General features: G+C 54.7%; 1 long non-coding RNA gene across 1 annotated transcript in view; it reads left to right on the top strand.

The window, feature by feature from the left end:
* Positions 1 to 2,856: 2,856 nt before the first annotated feature.
* Positions 2,857 to 6,979, top strand: part of LOC119878688 — a 53,145-nt gene continuing 49,022 nt past the window's right edge. The window contains exon 1 of the long non-coding RNA XR_005387073.1: positions 2,857 to 2,981. This is a non-coding gene — a long non-coding RNA (uncharacterized LOC119878688). The remainder of the gene's footprint in view (positions 2,982 to 6,979) is intronic.

Below are 6,979 nucleotides of genomic sequence, written 5' to 3'. Positions count from 1 at the left end.
TGGCTGGATGCCCCCGGCCCGGGCCACGAGGGGCGCCGGCTCCCACATCCCTCATCCCACCCTTCTCTTAGGAATGGTTTGGGCGTGGGGTCCGTCCGAGGGGCGGCGAGGCTGCAGGACGGATGCTCGGCCTTCTGGACTTGGCTGGGCGCCGTCCACCCGCTCTCGATCCCGCCGCATCCCTCCCCCCATCGGGGTAGACTGGGTCTGGGGGGCCGTCCTGGGGTTCCAGGCGGGAGCTAGAGGGACGCTGGGGCCTCAGGACTCCCCGCCGCCGTCCGCCCCCCTCCCCGGCTGCCCCCGCATTGCAGCCGTCGGGACACGCCCTTGACGCGGGGCTCCAGGCGCGGCCCCGAGCGTCCGCCGGGGACCACAGGGGCGCCCGGCCGGGGTCTCCGCTGGCGGACGCCCCCCACCCCCCGGTGAGGCCCTGGGTGCGGGGCAGGTGGGCGCCGAGCGTCCGCCCAAGGTCGCGCCCCCCGCCGCGCGGGGGTGGGGGAGGGGCGTCACGTGACCGGGTCCGGGCTCCCTGGGCCCGCAAGCCCCGGCAGGCGCCGTCCGGAGCCCCGACGGGTGCAGCCCTGACCTCCGCTCCCTCAACGAGGCCACGACCATTTCCTTTCCTTTCGTTTTGCTCGGAAAGGCCGTGGGTCAGCGTGTTTGTTGGCTTTCGTGAAAGCTGGAGGGAACCAAGGTGAGGGCCGACTTGAACACCGAGAGTTAACCATCCCGTATAATTAACCAGGTTCGGTGCAGAACACGCTTAAGCAGTCCCCGCTCAGGACAAGGCTTTCGGTTCCTCGGTGCTCCCTGGGTTGAATTATTTAAAGGGAGATTGTTGTGGGGGAACTGGTAACTTTGTAAGTTGCCGAATAAAATAGAAATCCGTTTAACCTTTTGAAACGTGTAGTTTGTTACACCATCCTCTTGCACCGGCGTCGGGTTTCTGGCCATTCCAGATATTCAGGCGTGTTGATTTCCTCCCGAACCTCAAACTAAGGGATTAGAACGTGGCTGGACTCCCTGGTTTTTTTTTTTTTTTTTATTTTGTGCCAGCGAACAGCACCCCTCCCAGCCCCCCTTTCTCCGAAGTATTTAAGGTGACTCGCGGTGAGTGTGCACGGAGGACGACCTTAATGCAGATAGATGAGCTGGTCTTTGAGGGGAAGCAGGGTCTGGTGGGAAGGCCTATGGGGCCATCGCGTCCCTCGGAACTGAATGCAGCCTCAGACCGAGGGGTCTGGTGGTTGAGCCTCTGTGAGCCTGGGGGCTCCTCTTCGCCTCGAAACGACCCGTTTCCTTCCTGTGAAGCATTGCTAGACCCGGCCTCGCACCCTGAACTCCCATCTGTTGGAGTCCAACAGAAAAGGGCCACCTTTGGGGGCGCACATACTTTGTGTCAGGGTGGCAGAAACTGGCTTCCTGCGCAGGCCAAAATAAGCTTTCGAGTTGGTCCCGAAAACAAGTGGCCTAACCCGGAGGCCCAGGGAGTAAACCTGGCGTCCCCGCTGCTGCCGCCCTTGGCCCGACCCTGGACGCGCGGTAACCCAGCGGTCAAGCCTGGGCCTCCGGGGAGTCCTGGGGCCAGGGCCGCGCTGATGCAACCCGGCCCTTCGCGCCCATTCATAGAAACACTTCATTTTTCCTGGGGCGGGAGTCCCTTCCGGGCGCGCTTTGGGCGCCTGGGGCGCGGGGCTGCGGGCCGGCCGTGGGGCGGCAGCCGGCGCCCGCAGCCCTTCGGTGCCCTCGGGGTTGGCCACGCGGGGCCGGGCCTTCCCACGGACAGGCGCTGCGTGTCGCCGGGGGAGGAGGACGGGCTGCGCCGGCGATGCGCGCCAGCTCGCTCCGGAAGGTCTCTCGGAGCCGGGCGGGTGGAACAGGATCTGAGCGCCGGGGACGCGCCGGGCCGGGGGCGGGGCTCGGGTTAACCTTTCCCCTACTTTTCGCAGCCGTCACGTGACGCCCGCGGGGGGGGCGGGGGGCGGGGCGGGGCGCGGCGGCCGCAGCTGCCCGCGGCGCCCTCGAGGACGCGTTCCAGGCGAGCAATTAAAGACGCAGGCGGAGCTCGGAGGGCGGTGGGGAGGTGGGAGGCGGAAAGCGCGCCCGCTGCGGCCCGGGGCTGCTGCTGCACTTTGATCCGGTGCAGTTTTTCCTTTGTTGGAGAAAAGGTTTAGTCATTCTGCGTGGTTCTTACCGGCAGGCCAGAGTGCTGCTGCCGCTGCCGCCGCTGCTGCTGCTGCTGGTGCTCCTGGAAGCCTCAACTTCGCTTCCGGAAGAATTGGTGCTGTTAAGGCTAAAATAAAATTGGCATGTTCAGAGTGCGTGTCACAGATTCTCTGCTGGCTTTGATGGGGCCTCTTCTCTTTCTCCCCAGATGCTTGAGCCACTCCTGAGCAGCTCTTGCCAGCACTGTTCTGTTTGACAGATAAGTAAGGACAAGCACAGGGTCCAACATGAAGGCGGTGCTTAGGGGACCCAAGGATGCGCAGAGTTGGCCTCCGCGCCCAGGTCCCCGCTCCGGGGACCACCCTCTCACAGTGCCTTGGGTGCCTGTAGAAAGAGTCTAGGCTGCACAGGGCGTGCTTAAAAAAAAAAGAAAGAAAGGAAGGAAAAAAGATCTGGTAATTAACACAAGTAAAGAATATGTTCTTTTTGTTGATTTCTGACGTTTATGCCGCTTTTTGTGAACTTCACCTTTTACCCAGCGCAAATATGGGTGGACCTTGGGTTCCCAGCAGGCCCTGGGTGGAAGCCAACTGACCTTTTTGGGGTAAGGTGATCCTGAGCCTCAGTTCTCTGGAATGTCCACCTTTACTTTCCTGTAATGTGGGTTGTTTTTCTGCCTGTTTTTGGAAGTCAACAATTGAAATTTTGCTGCTGCTTTAGGCTTGCCTCTCTCAGTGTACAGTATATTTGCCACCGTGGAAGGCTGCGAGATTGCACAAGATTATCAACTAGTTGTTGGACACCAGGTAACTCAGGTAAAAAAAGAGGACTCCATACCACCAATGCTGTGGGTTCACCACCCACCTGTCCCCCGGAACCTGAGTGTTCTAGATTCTTTCTGACCGTCCCTGAGTGCCACCTGCTACCTTTGCTTCCCACGGGACTCTTAAACTTGCCTTCCTGCTGATTCCTGTGAGCCAAAGTGGCCTTTCAGATATTAATCCAGTGAAGAACATTTGGGATCCGTTCTCCCCTAGATTGCTGCACTTTTCTGATGCGGTGGGGTCCTTAGGGGCTGTGAAAGTCTGTGCCAGGGAAGCAAGCAGCAGACAGAGGAAGCTGTTACGTTCTTCCACCTGCCCGGTGCCCTTGTTTTGCCTTGTGACTGTGCTCAGGGATGTCTGGATGGGAGACCTGCAAGCTCCATACTTCCCACATCAAGGGAGGGACCAGTGACCTCCTCTTCCTACCAGTCTACTGGCTTCCTCCTGAGTCCCGAGGAGGCTGTTGATCCCCAGCGCACCCCTGTCTGGTCACCTCTTTGTTTCCGTGCCCTGGTGAGAAATACGGCTCCATGCAGATGGGACTCGTCCAGTTTCTGAGGAGTCAAGTTCTGAGGGTTAATTCCTTCTCTTTAGAAGCCCTGGCACCTCCTCCCACTGCCCCAGTAAAAGGTAATACGTGTTTAGGTTAAAAGCAAACACAAAATAACCTTGCCTTTAAGAAGTTTTCTTAGGCTGTAACTCTGACTTTACATTTTATGAAAGTCTTCCTCATTTATGAGATAACGCATCTGTCACTAATTTTCCTAAATGTCAACTCCTCTACTGCCCTTAAAAAGATTTAACGTGAAGAGTTTTGGTTTCTTTCTATTTTTTCAAAAACACTCTGTTGTACAATGGGGGGTTAAGGTTAGGGTACGATAAGGTGTACTAGAAATGGATCAGCAGCGCTCCTGCAAGCTGAATACCAGAGTGAGGAGGTCGGTCTGGGAGGTATCTGATGCTGGCAGGGCGTGCAGGGAACGGGGAGAGGGGGGAGAGGGGTCTAGGAAAGAAGTAGAGGGCAGATACACGTGGAAACCCACGTTCCTGGAGCATGGGACCATAGTTCGGAAGGTACAGTGTGTTCCTACATACTGTGGTGTCAGGCCTATTACTTGATGTGAGGGGGGCATATTCTGCATACTTGATGTGCCAGGAAACGATGTTAGGATAAGGCAGTGACATTTGTTCAAGGCCTCCCTCTCTGTCTCCTTGTCTCCCTGTCTCCTACACGCACGCGCGCGTGCACACACACACACACACACACACACACGGCTAAGTGGCAGAGCTGGAGTTCGAATCCAGATCTGTGTTCTCCAAACCTTGTGGCCCGTCTGTCTCCCTGTCCCAGGCTGCTTCCCAGACCCCTGTGCAGGCAGTGTTGGGTGTTAGCATTGCCCCCACCCCACCCCCCTGGATATGACACTGAATCAGCCTTATATGTGTTTCTGGATTTCCAGTTCCTCATCTGTAAAATGGTGCCTCTGACACCTGTTGATTTGTCTCATGAGTGGGGAGGATCCAGTAAGAGGCCAGATGTGAAAATAGTTTCAAGGGTATGAAGTAGGCATGAGTTTTAGCAAATAATACCATAGCCTCAGGCATGTTTTTATGGATAGGACCATCCTCTCCAGGCCCTGAGCTGGAACTGGGGCTTGGCAAGGTCAGCGGCATCTCTGGGTGCCAGAGTGAGGAGCGTGCGAGGGAAGCCACCTTGCCCTTGGTGTCAGGAACATTTGTGGGGAACGATATCTTGCTCTGAGCAGAGGTTCAGGGATCTCTTTGGGGTGGAGGCATGCTTCATTCCAGCAGAGGGGCCGCCATCGGCATGGCTGGTGACACAGGTGCTTATGGATCTGCATCTGGAGAAAAATACTTGAGCGGAGCAACAGATGATTGGGGCCTGGTGAGGCATTTTGTATTTTCTTCATAAAAACATGACTCTCGGTGACCTTTCCCGAATTCTTTTCTCTTGCGTGGATCATATTTCTTTGTATTTTTCTGATTGGCCATATTTACTAGAGTGGGCACGATAGCAGGTGTACATTTGAATTTGCTTTATTTTTATGCCTAGCTCCGTGGGCAGAAGTTGGGTTTTTTCCGGAGCCATAAAACAAACTATAATGATTGAGAATTCCCCTCTATAATCTGCCTTGACTCAGCATCCTTACCCCATAAACGTGAATGGTGCCCCGTGAAAGACCGTTGCTGCAGGCTCTGCCCACAGTGTCTCCTCTGGAGAGTTTTTCCAGGGTTGGAGGCCCGAGCATCCTCCCTGGTGAGGAGTACGGCCTGTGCTGTTGGAGACCCCTGCCTGGTGTTCCACGTGGCTGCTAAGCCGTTGCTTCCTGTGGGTAACCTTTCCTCAAAGGATTCCCAACACAGCTGTTGACCCGCTAGATGAGATGGGCCGCCCTTTGCGTGGATTTTTAATAGCAGGCTGAGCCCACTCCTGTGCGCGCGTGAATTGTGCAATTTAGTGGAGAGGCTGGTTCCTGTGAATAATTTAGCGTTGGCACCAATCGTGTTTGTAGTTACTGTAGTTTTATTGCTGACTGCAATCACATCGTTTCGGTACAACAGGATGACCTAATTTTATATTTGTGTAGCTTTAGGAATCTTACGTGGAACTTTTAATGGAGTACCTACCACTTAACTTGGGAGGTAGGCACGTGGTGTTTGGAGTTGGACGTGGGTCTGCTGGCTGTGACCTTGGGCAGGTGTCTTGGCACCTGCACGTTGATCTGCCCCTTGGTAAATTCTGTGCCCCTTCCCTGGGTTCTCCTGGGAATCAGATGGGTAACGCGGGTGAGACGCGGGTCATGTTGTCCAGTAGCTACAGTTTGGTAGAAGGAATATTTTTGTGTTTCATTGTTAAAAGCACAGGAAAGAATCTGCTGCATTTGTCTGTCTGCCTACCTACCTTTCTCTCTCCTTATCTGTTGTTTTTAAGGTTAGGTTGAAAGACCTCTGACAGCAACTAATTACATATTTTGGATATCACAGGGCAGGTTTTACTGTTTGTTTATTACGGAGGTGATTTCCATATCTGAATTCCCCCCCGGGCTGTTTTGGAAGCCAGCCTAAGCACTTTGCATTGTGCTGACCTTTTACCTCCTTTCCTTAGCCAGCTGCCTGCCCCAGAATCCTGGCAGATGGGGGTGGCACTGGGCCAGCTCCTCCTGAAGGGTAAGGGGACTAGCTTAGGGATGGCTGATGTTATGATTGCTGGCCGCTGACCTTGTGTGAACAAATTATGGTGAGGAAGAGTTGATGGAGGAGGAGGACAAAGCAGGCACATATGAAAAATGAACTACAGAACAATTTTTTTGTCCAAAGATGTGGTGAGTGGCATTGGGCAGTTATCAAAATTAAAGTAGTCTTACTGAAACTAAGGTATGTGTTACGTCAGCCCCCACCCCCCGCCGGCAGCATTCACTTGGCATTAAGTGTTAGAGAGCTGTCTGTCTGTCGTCCTCAATGGATTCAGAGTAGAACAAGGATTTGTGTCCTGGAGACGCTCCTCACTTCCGTTGGGAGATTAAATGAAAGATTTTTTTTAAGTTTTTAAAAAGGTTTTTATTTATCAGAGAGAGAGGGAGGGAGCGTGCACATGTGAGATGGAGAGGCTGACTCCCCGCTGAGCATAGCCTGACTCAGGGATTCGATCCCAGGACCCTGATATCGTGACCTGAGCGGAAGGCAGATGCTTAACCAACTGAGTCACCCAGACGCCACCTAAATGAAAGATTTACAAATGAAAGTCACCTTCCAGCCTGTGTGGGGAGAATCACCAGCTGAAACCTGGTGGAACTCGGTTCTCTGGGAATGTGGGGTCAAAGGCAGCCTGCAGAAGGGGAGTTTGAAGCTAAGTGTGAACCCAGAAGATGGGAATGGAGAGAGAGCAAAGGCATCCCAGCTGTGAGTTGGAGTTAGCAGGCTCTCCCGGCCAAGGCCCAAGTGGGGGTCTGGCTTGGGAAGCTGTAGGA

This window comes from Canis lupus, unplaced genomic scaffold (genome assembly GCF_011100685.1).
Source record: "Canis lupus familiaris isolate Mischka breed German Shepherd unplaced genomic scaffold, alternate assembly UU_Cfam_GSD_1.0 chrUn_S1826H2023, whole genome shotgun sequence".
NCBI lineage: Eukaryota > Metazoa > Chordata > Mammalia > Carnivora > Canidae > Canis > Canis lupus.
The sequence above is the reverse complement of the archived record's forward strand: the minus strand, read 5'-3'. Positions and strand labels throughout refer to the sequence as shown.